Raw genomic sequence first — 11,526 nt, 5'->3', positions numbered from 1 at the left:
GAGGAGGAAGAGGAAGGGGAGGAGGAAGAAGAGGAAGAGGAGGAAAAAGAGGAAGAGGAGAAGGAAAGAGGAAGAGGAGGAAAAGAGGAAGAGGAAGAGGAGGAAGTGGAGGAGGAAGGAGAAGAGGAAGAGGAAGGGGAGGAGGGGAGGAGGGAGGAGAAGAGAAAGAGGAGGGAGAGGATGAGGGAGAAGAAAAAGCATCTTAATCAACTGAAGCTAGATTTTTTTTTTTTTCTCTTTGGCAACGAAGACTGTTCCAGATTTTGGACAAAGTCTTACTTCTTTCCTTCTTAATCAGTCCACCAGACTCCCCGAGTCTTATTCTGTTCTGTACTGCTACAGTAGAGTACCGAGGCTGGGAACTTTTATAAGGAAAATAGGGTATTTAGCTGCCATGTCTGGAAAATTGAGAACGTGATGCCAGGTTCTGCTCAGCTCATGAGGAGATGGGTTTGATGGCATGATGGGAGTGTGTAAGGGAGAGGTCATATGGTGAACCTGGAACAAGGGTGGGGGAGGGGCTGGGCAAACACGTTTTATACCAACCTGCTCTCTCTTAGAACTAATCCAGTCCTCTCTGACCTGAATGGCTCCCCAGAGTCAGGATTAATCCCTTCAGAGCCCCCATGACCCAATTACCTCACACCAACCTTCACTTTATTTAAATGTCATTTTCGTTCTCTTTTTTCTTATTTATTTATTATTTATTTACTTATTTACTTATTTGCAATACTAGGCATAGAACCCAAACCCCTTGCATGTACTAGGTGAGCACTCTGAACTTAGCCCCAAGTCTAGTTTTTCCTTTTAAAAATGTCTTAACTTTTGAAAATTCTGTACATGTATACAATGAAATATAAATATATCTACTCTCAATTTCTCCCCTCTGCTCCCTCATATTCCCACATCATGTCCCACTTCCAACTTCATGTCTTTTATTTGGGGGGTGTGTGTGTGGATAACCTATTAAGTCCAGTTAATGTTGTGTGTGTGTGTTGCATGAGTGTGTGTGTGTGCGTGCGTGCGTGTGTGTGTGTGTGTGTGTGTGCGCGCATATGTGTGTGTAGCACCAACTGGAGCATAAGACTCCTGCCAATGTCTGCACCCTCAGTATAGAATAAACCTCCATCAGCAGCTCTCCACAGCCAGTGGCTCCTCAGTAAGGGGTAGGGCCTGAAACTTCTTCTGCAGCCCCCTAGCCGCCCCCCATCCCGCCTCCAGCATGACCACCCTAGAGACAGCCGCCACCACGTTCCAACACAGGGACTCTGGGAGACAAATGAAATTCAAAGCCTAGTACCTGGAGATGAGATGATTTTCAGTTCAGGTTCTAGGAACAGGCAGAAGGAAATGATGAAATGACAGCAGGTGAGAGTCAAGGCCGAGACCCTAAGTTAGCTCTCCCTTCGTCTTCAGCTCGAGGTTCCCCACGGTGCGGGCCTCGCTGACCTGGTGTGCGTGAGAACCCTGGGAAAGGCAGCCTGGGTGCTGTCTGGGGCAAGCTCAGGGTGAGCAGACACGATGGTGCACTCCTTCTGTCCAGAGTCAGCAAGATCAACAGTTCAGGGCTAGCCTGGGCTATGTAACAAGACTTTGTCTTACCTCTCTGCCTCCACACCTGAAATGACTTAGTTTTTCTTGAAATAAAGTATTTTATTGCCTGAGAATTGTACACATGCATCTAATGCATTTTAGTCAAACCCACCTCCTTTCCAGTTCACTTCAATGCCCCCTCCTTGCTGTCCCAGACACTTTTCCCTTCTCTCTCTCTCTCTCTCTCTCTCTCTCTCTCTCTCTCTCTCTCTCTCTCCACACTGAGTCCACTTAGAACTGCCCATGTTTGCATGGGTATAGCCCTTCTTAGTCATCCTTTGTTCGTAGATTCCATCACTATAAACAGACCAACTGTAGCCAAGCTAAAGGATGCTAGATGCATTGGATCATTGTTCTTTCATATTTGTATTTTGGAAAGAGGGATGGGAGTGTGCAGTGGTGGACATGTGGTAGTCATAGCAACTTACAGGAGTCAGTTCTCTCCTTCAGCCCCGTGGTTCCCAGGATTGAACTCAGCAGGGCAGGCTGGGCATCGGGTACCTGTACACACTGAGTCATCTCACTGAGCCCTTCCACTGGATTTTAAGCTTTAAATTTACCTCTCAAATGCAAAGGCACCTCCTGCCAAACCTGAGAATGTCATAGGGCAAAAAGGAAGCATCTTTGGCTGAGATCCACAATCTCCCGATCAGGTAACAAGAAGACCTTAAGGGCCCACTTAACAGTGGGGGGCAGGTCTACCGAGGTCTTTAAAAGGCTGTACATGGAAAAGGGTCCTAACTGCCCAAGACTAACTTTAACTTTATAAGCCAGAGAGAGGCCATGGTGGTGAGAGGAGTGGCACCCTCTCAGAGGAACCCAACCAGAAGCCAACTGCAACACGTTCTCCGAAATGCCTGGCTCCTTGCGGTGGCCCCGTGCATGCGGCTGCTGCCGGTGTGCCATGTGAACTGCATTTCGGCAACCAGATCCTATTTTAGATGTGCTGAGAGCTGAATCCTATTTTAGATTGACTCATGGAAGGAACCCCGTGGTGACTCTGTAAATCAGAACGTTCGTTTGCATTGCAAATCTTTCTCTCCTAAGTAATCTTCAGCTCCTTAATTTTTCGAATTGTATATCGTGAATTAAGAAAAAAAATTGTATATTGGTTTTTTACAAAGTACACTTGGAGGACACATGGGATCCATTTTAGTCCTGGAGTTTGGGGCTGCGGTGGAAGAAAGGCCTTCCATTCAGTGTTCCTTGGAGAGCTGGCAAGCCTGCCCTTGATTGACCTCTCGACAGATACCAGCTTTGGACAACTTTCTTCTGGAGGGAGCCTGAGCCCTAGCACCATAACATGGAAGGAGGCATTATCCTCATGGACTGGTAGACGATGGATATGTGCTATCTGGTTAGATCATAGGAGGTCAGGGAGAGGAGAGATTGAAGGAAGAGGGTCCAAAGCACGTCACAGTAGAAGCGGGAATTTCAGAAACTGGTCATCAGAGGTGCCCGCCAGCTCCAACCTCAGCAACAGATAGATCCCACTGATTGGCTGCCTTCCCAATCTCACCTGGGGCAGTGATAGGAAGGGCTTTAGCCAAAGGCTGGACAGTGGAGGCAGCAAGAGGCTCTCTGGGTCCTTACATGGGGGATCAAGAAAGAACTCATGTGGGTTCTGTAGTCCTGTGCACACAAGTTTAAAAGCCCAGATCTCCAGAGATCTAGCTGAGGCAGGTGCCCTCTGATGGCCTCAGCGTCCCCAGTTGTCTCTCTCCCTTTCATGCCAACACCAAGAAGCCAGGGAGTAGGCTCAAGAGTCACATCATAAATGATAACTATGGGACCAGTGAATAAACACACTCGCCGCCAAGCTTAATGATCTGAGTTCGGTCTACAGGCACACTGACACAAGCATACCCCCCACCCCAGGCAAATGTAAGGGTTAGTACTAACTTTAAGTAATCATAATTTGCATCTTGGCCATATTTAAGGTGTTCGTAATGACCGATTTGCTGTCCTAAGTCAATCGGCCTTTGCACAAATTAAAACAACCTTTACACTGGATAGCAGTTTCCCAGCTCCACAGGGCACCTGTGACAGGGGCTCCTCTTCCTGCTAGCATCTCAGTCTAAGCTCTCGGCTCAGGGTGTCTCTTCTACACTGGCCTCAATTGCTGAAAACCGCTCTACCCACTTAACTTTGAAAGTTACTGTAAGTACTGGGACCTGCTCAGTCTTCTCGCTTAATGGGAAGTGGAGGGGGGGGGGGAATGTTCCAGAGACACACTCGTGATTTTTGGGAAAATACAGAAGGAGCCTTGTTAAGTTCCATCCTTGCCAGAGCTTGTTGAAAATTCATGCATGTATCAGTAATTATTTAACAATCAGGTTCTCCTAAACTTTTATACCGTTTATTCAGTGTTTAATTTACATTGATTTTTTTCATGTTACATGTAGCAATTAATTTTGTCTTACTGACAGATGATTCTGGAGGGCTGCTTTCTAGAGACATCCCTGACAGGTACATTTTAACCCTTCATCTTCCTTCTGCGAGCGCTTTACTGCTCCGGGGTGCTGCTGGCTACCAAAAAATGATTTCTTGGAGTGGTTGAGGCTTGGGGGTAAAAAGGAAGTGGGAGGTGAGCTTTCTTTCAGAGAGCTGGTTTATTTAGGGTGAATGGCAAGTGTGGGATGGGTTTAAAGCTTTCTCTAAATAACCCCAGTCAGAAGTATTGGAAAGACCTTCGTGGTTTTAAAAGACAAGGTAGAAACCCCCATGTTTGAAAAACAAGACATGCATTTTTATATTTTTTCCTCTTAAAATCCAAGTGTTACAAAAAGTCATTCATATGATGGAAAAACCTTCAGATATGGGGGGTATAAAATTGGCAAGAGAGCCACAGGTACAAGTCTTACACACACTTCCTACACGAGAAGCCCTGTTCTATTTGACCTGTGCCTGAAAGATGTTAGAAGATACTGTCAGTCAGGAGCAAGGCAGTCCCAGAGCCCAAGTTTATAACTGTCACTTTAAGGACACACATCCAGAGTTAAAATGACCAAAGTGGGGACAGAGATAATCGCATAGTTTTTTTTTTTTTTTTAATGTTGGGATGAAGGAACCCCTTGAAACTGAGGATGTACCCACTATTAAGACTGAGAAGGACATTGCTGCCTTCATTTTGTGCCTCCTCAGCCTCATTGACCTTTGAAATATGGACAGTGTTCAAGCCGCGTTTTAATATTAATGAATGGCATATACCACATAAAAGGAGGTTCGTGTCAGTCTGATATTTCACACGTTGGAATATACGTCTGGGCATCTGTATGGTGCACCGGCTCCATGGGCTTGTCACAGTTTTATAAACAGCAGATGGCATCACACCTTGCAAATAGATTATCCCATTGATACACACATGTCCCAAAGCCACTGGGCGTCTCTCAGACTCTGGACATTATTCACGTGTCCCAGGTGAAGAGCGAGCCTGCACTCTGGGAGAGCCCTGTGTGACTTTGCTCAAGTAAACTCTTTCCTGAGGAAGAGCCTAGAGGACAGGGGGGCAATTCTAGGCCACTGTCTTCCTCTGACTGTTGCCACCATGTTTACAGCTCTGTTCCCAAGTGTCACTCAAGGCCACTTGGGAGATCGCAGTTATTTTTCCAGACAAGGGACTCTGGTAGGGTTTGGCTTGTGGTCATGAAGGTCATCCGTGTGCCATGATTCTCTGTCCTGTGTCTGTTTTAATTTCTATGGCATCTATTATCACAGTAATGGACTAACAGGCCCCCCTCCTCTCTCTCTCTCTCTCTCTCTCTCTCTCTCTCTCTCTCTCTCTGTGTCTGTGTGTCTGTGTCTCTCTCCCCCTCTGGTATATCTCCTGTTCCTGGCAGAAAAGAGAAAGTTCTCCTTTTATGTATAATTTCCAACTGTGCATCACAGTCTAGCTTCTGGAGAGAGATGGGAGCCTAAGCACAGGCTATCCCAATCACGTGTGCCCATGGCTCTACAAACAGAAATGCACACAGTGTTACATGAACAAGTATGTGCGTGACCATGAGACATGTCAACATCTAGAGGCTTCGGAGTTGTTTGTGAATGCCCCCCGCGCCCCCATGATCTGTAGTGTGCACCTGTGGTGTGCACCGGCTTCCGTGTGAAGCTGTCAGGGTATGTGCGAGGTGTGACTGCACCCATCAGTGGGCCTGTGTCCAGATCGTGGACCTTCAAGCCCCACAGTCATGTTCTACGGCTTCGTGTTGATTATCGGTGCACATTGAGCGGCCATGCCTCCCCTCCCTAACCTGGTCGCATGCGACTGCACTTGCAGAGCAGCCTCGAGCTCATCCCATTTCAGCTGGCCCTCCCCAGTGATGTCATTGATGCAGCCTGAGCCACCAGTACCTGCCCTTCAGTGCCTCGCCTGTGTGAGGACAGCATTGTATTAGGTCTGAGGAGGTGCTGTGGTTTCCAGAAAATTATTTTTAAAAAGATTCAGATCTCAGGAAGTTCCAGCAGTCAGCATCTCCCCCCCCCCATCTCCTAATCTGCTCAGGGCGGTGCTCACAAGCACCGTTTGTTCCAGACGATTCTTCATTTATTCTCTACCCCCTACCACACTCCAACCCAAACTCCCTACGGCTGGAGATTAGTCTTTTGTGAGGCAGGTCATCAAAGCTTTCTTAAAGTCCCAGTAAATTATACCCCTGGTTTCCCTCTCCAATTCCTTTTTGTTACTTTTTCAAAATATTCTATTAGTTTTGTTACGTATGATCTCCCTTTTGTGAATCCATGCTGAATATCTTTAATTAAATCATAACTTTCCCTATTTTGTCTCTGATTAGTGTTTCCAATATCTTCCCCACTGCTCAAGTCAAGCTTACTGGTGTTTAATTTCCTTGATCTCCCTCAGAGTCGTTATTAAATATAGGTGTTGCATAAGGCTCTGGTCCATCCACACGTCTCTGGCTTCTCGGGGTATTTGTTAATCGGCCCCCAGTCACCTCACCTCCTCCTGCACAGAGTTGAAGATGGCTCCCACTTGCTCCGGAGTTATCAGTCCTTAGGTAGCCCAATCCTCCCTCACCTGTTCTGCCAGGACGATGCTGATCTCCTTTGGAAACACTTGTCTGCCGCTAGCATCTGCTCGCATCTTCTCTTTGTGGACTTAAGAAGGCAAATAAAGTAGTTTTATTTATTTGTTGTTGGCAGTTGTCATACTCATCCCAATACACCAGGTTCTCTGCCTTTCAGGTTTTATTCTCCCCCCGCCTCCCCCCCCGTGTGTGTGTGTGTGTGTGTGTGTGTGTCTGTCTGTCTGTCTGTCTCTGTCTCTGTCTTTCCTTCTCTCTTTTTCTCTCTGTCTGTCTCTGCCTCCTGCCCCCCCCGTGTGTGTGTCTATCTTTCTGTCTCTCTCTATGTCTTTCTCTGTCTCTGCCTCTGTATATGTGTCTGTGTCTCTGTCTCTCTCTCTTTCTCTCTCTCTCTCTCTCTCTCTCTCTCTCTCTCTCTCTCTCTCTCCACAGCAGCCCAGGCTAGCCACTACCCCTCAATCTTCCTGCCTCTGCTTCTCTAGTGCTGGGGATATAGCTGTGTGCCACCAGGCTGAGCACTTCATTAGGTTTTAGAAAAGCATGCTTAGCGTGCACAAGACTCTTGAGTTCCGTAGCTAGCACAGAAAAAAAAAAAAAAAAAAAAAAAAAAAAAAAAAAAAAGCACCCTAGATTCAGTTTCTAGGACCGTTCTGCTAAGTCCCTGGTTCAGGAACTGGCATTTCCTCCCCCCCCCCCACAGGTTCATAGCAGTTAATCCAGGGCCAAGAGTGCTGACCCTCAGCTGTTCTGGGGGAGGTGGGAGGTCCTGGGGCTTCCCTGACAGCCACCAGGAGAAGAATCTGGCTCCCATTATGGGTCGTAGGGAGTTGTAATGTTTCCCACGAGCTGCTCGGGAAGCCTTTCATCTGAGGTCAGCTCTAACCTGGACCGTTTCCTTCCCTTTCATTCCTGGGCAGTCTGTGTCTAACTCTGTGCTTCTGTTATCCAGGGGCTCCCTCACTTTCAGGTAGCATTGTGGGCTCAGCCTCAGGTGGAATTTGCTTCCTTCCTGGCCTCCCTTCCCTGGACTCAGATAAAGGGCTGCCCCTGTAAAAGCCGCCAGCCACTGCCTTCAGAGGCTTGGAACAGCAGGCATTCCTGTGAAGAACATGGGCTACAGGAGCAGCTTTTGAGCCTGACCTGAGGTCCCCAGAAACCTTCCTTGGATGCGCTTCTCTTCTTCCCCTCCTGACCTCATTTCCTCTTCCAGCCTGCACAGTGTAGACAGATCTTTGCGCTAGAACATTGCTCTCCAGTTGTAACTTCCATGCCAAGTTTAAAAGTGAGATCCTTCCTAGAAACCCACAGGCGTTCTCGACCTACATAACAGCAAAGGGCTGGGGTGATGGCCCAGGAACAGAAGGTGCCAGGTTCTCCCCTCCGGCAAGAGCTGCTGGCCTTATGCAGGAATCCAATTGCAGAGGCGACATCAGCCAACAAAAATTTCAAGAAAGTATGACTCATAATTAGTCCTTTTGACATTGTTTCACATCAAAAGACACAGAGTCTGTGTTCTGTGTCCCTCACCCCAACATGGAAACGGCTGGAGTTCGCACGCACAGAGGGATTTGAGATTTTAAAAGCTTAATAAAGGCTGTCCACCCAACACACACACACACACACACACACACCAGTTGGTTTCTTTAAAGTGGATTTAATTAGGTCAGAAAGCCTGTTACTTGGGGGGGGGGGGGAAGACGATCATTTAAACCATATTTTCAAGTTGTTATCTGCTAAATGGTGCTACACAGATCCACACATGAGAACCGAGAGCTAAGGGTTCCCTTGGAGCCTGAGAGCTTCTTTTTCAACTACTGGTTCTTCGTGAAGAGAGGCCACTGTCCCTTGCCTCAGACTTACGGGATGACGTGGCTGGGGCACGTCATTCTGACATTTACTAAGATTCCTGAGACTCAGATCCACACCGAGGTCTCCACCCTTGTCACGAAGCTACCAGCAGCTGCTGCAGACATGGAGGGTTGGCCCCAGTCAGCCCCTGGGCCATGTTGGTAGCGATTTATAGATGGACTTTGTGAGTGGGGGGGGGGGATGGAGGGGAATCAAAGTCACAGGTGCTCCATTATAACGACTGGAACATTTGCAGAGTCGGACGCTCTGTCATTTAATAAACCTAAAAACGAAAAAGCTTTTGTCTGTAAAAGGTGACCAATAGAGAAAGAGTTTGGATTATATGATATCTCATAACTTAATCATATGGCTCTTAAGAGGGGGACATACACAGCTGTGTCTCGCTAATATGCATGCAATATGTGTAAGCCGATATGCTTTAATTCGAAACTTGTTTTTAGCAGGAAGAAAAAAGCGTTTAGATGAGGAACATTAAGATTCAATATTAACCATTTTCCCCCCTTTGGGCAAAATTAGTCATCACTTGATATTTTTTAAAGCAGTATTTTATTATTATTTTATTTTTACTTTTTATTTTTGCTACACTGAGATGTGTCCAAAAATCTTCAAAGTTATGTGGCAGAGTGAACAGAAGACAGCAGCAGCCCGTTTTTAGCTGTCAGGGGACAATGGGTTTGGAAATATGGATCCTTTCTCTTTTAGCTCTTCTGTTAAATACCCCAGACCAAGGGACAGGGCAAAGGTTAGGGTAGTTTGAAAATGGTTTCCGGTTTTGTGCCGTCTCTGTTAGGCACACACACTGGCATTTTAATTGTTACTTTGTACTACTTTAACCTGAATTATTTAAGTATATTTGCCTTAATAATCTTACCCCCCACCCAAAAAAAAACCCACCAAGACAAAGGAATTTTAGATTAGAGACTTTTTATTTTCAGGGCAAAATGATACGGATAAGTGAACATCAACTGACCAGAAATTATTTGCTTCTGTCTGTTAGACACGTAATGGAGTCATTTAACTAGTCAAATTAGGAGCCGCAGAAAGCACCATGCTTCATTACTGAGTTCGAATGGGCACCATTTTACATTTACGTCAAAAATTATCTCATAGCAAATTAATGTTTTCATTGTGCTGAAAAGCTGGAGCTATGCAGTGTTAGCACCACCTAGAGGCTGCTTGGAGAACTGCTGGGGAGGAGGTGGCTCATGCCAAGGCCAGATCAGGTTATTGGCAGCCTGGATTAAGGGCAACCCCTACATGGCGAGGGAGGGACCGAGGAGGTAGGGCAGTTTTCCTAATCTCGGGGTGATGCTCTCTGTTCCAAAATATTCTCAGTCTTTGATACTCACTGAAGTCCTGTACGTATTTCTACTTAAGATTGTAATTTATTTTGTGTGTTTGGATGTTTTGCCTGTCTGTGTGTGCATCGCATGCATGCCTTTTCCCTCCAACATGCCGGGGCTCTGGAAGAGAGCAGAGAATGCCCTGTTGCTGGAGTTGCAGACCATTATGAACTGCTGTGTGGGTGCTAGGAACCACACCCAGGTCCTCTTTAAAAGCAGAAGTGCTCTACCCACTGGACCATCTCTCCAACCCTCATGTCTGAACTTCTTATTCCTCTCATACTACACATGTGCTTTTTTTCCTTCCCAAGACTTACACTGTATGCACACATCAGATGTAAGTGAAAGCAGTATTTCTAACATAAATAAGAGCCCCGTCTGCCATGGCTTTAACAAAGTAACCTCATTATAACCTATCTTTTGTTAGTGTCAACATTTCCCTGTCTGGGAAGAGGCACCATACAGTATTCTTTCTTTTAAAGCCACATAGAACTGGCTCAGTTCTTCATCCAAACAGGTTAGGAAGGTTCCTGGGCACCCCAGGAGTGCTGGCTTCTGCTTAATGCAGAGAGAAATAATTTAGAATAAAATGGCAAGCCCTTCCCAATAAAAATATTTATGAAAATGATGTGAAAGCAGTCGGTGGCTCTGGGAGAGCGAGGAGCACACTCTTGGAGCAGAAGCAGAGAGGGGAATCGAAGCATATAAATAGCACTGAGGACTGGAGAGTATTTCTAGACAATATTGATGTCTAAAATATATGTGAATGACTGCGTAATGATCAAGGCAGACATAATTCAAAGTACAGCCAGGACCTGGCCTCCAACTCCCAGCCTTCAATTCTCCAGCAGACATCTGTTTGCTGAGAAAGCCTCCCTAACAACTGCTCCTCCGGAAGGGGACAGAGCCCAGGGCAAGGTGCGGAGCTGACCCGTTCAGGAGGCTCCTAGGTGCAGAACTAACTAGTGACCCCTCTCCCACTCTCCAGGGTGCACAGAGCCAATCTATCTGTGGATCAGGGGGAGGGGGAGGGAGGAAGCAATTCTGAGAACCTGGGAGCAAAGATCTGCCTGCGGAGCCTCCTCAGGGTGCCCAGGCTACAGCATCTCCAGGGCGGGCAGATTGCATGGTCTCCTCTGTCTTTATCCACCAAGCTGCCTCTCTCCTGGTCTTTAAATTTTCCTCATGCGCCAAGTGGAAACTGAAGATTCTTTCGGAGGGAATTGCAGGATTCCTCCCCCCTGCCATCCCCTCCCCCGAACAAAACATAGTAAGAGTAAGTCCAGCAAAGGACAACCATCTGCCTTGATCCTAACAGTCTCGGTCAGTGTTTAACTTGCTTGCAGGAGACGATCCAGAAAACGGTCTCAATTCTCTAGCTTCAGCAACGATGCACAGTTTCAAAGACAGGATCTCCTTCTTTTGAAAAATAAATAATTGTGGGCCCACAGGTGAGTCAGCCAGAGCCATGTTTGTTTGCCACGCTCAAGCTGGCCAGAGTCCCTTTACTAAGTGCAGTATTTTAAATCCGTGCTTCAAAAGTTCAAGAATTCCACAATGACCAGGAGACCTCAGATACTCAGACAGGGTAATGAGAGAGATGGACCAGGGAGGCCAGTATCTGAGCTCTCTCTCTCTCTCTCTCTCTCTCTCTCTCTCTCTCTCTCTCTCTCTCTCTCTCT

General features: G+C 46.7%; 1 protein-coding gene across 4 annotated transcripts in view; it reads left to right on the top strand.

Moving 5' to 3' along the window:
* Nucleotides 1-11,526, top strand: part of Znf536 (zinc finger protein 536) — a 461,189-nt gene that overhangs the window by 395,591 nt on the left and 54,072 nt on the right. The window lies entirely within an intron of this gene.

This window comes from Mus pahari, chromosome 1 (genome assembly GCF_900095145.1).
Source record: "Mus pahari chromosome 1, PAHARI_EIJ_v1.1, whole genome shotgun sequence".
In the NCBI taxonomy this organism is placed as follows: Eukaryota; Metazoa; Chordata; class Mammalia; order Rodentia; family Muridae; genus Mus; species Mus pahari.
This window is presented reverse-complemented; position numbering and strand designations above follow the sequence as displayed.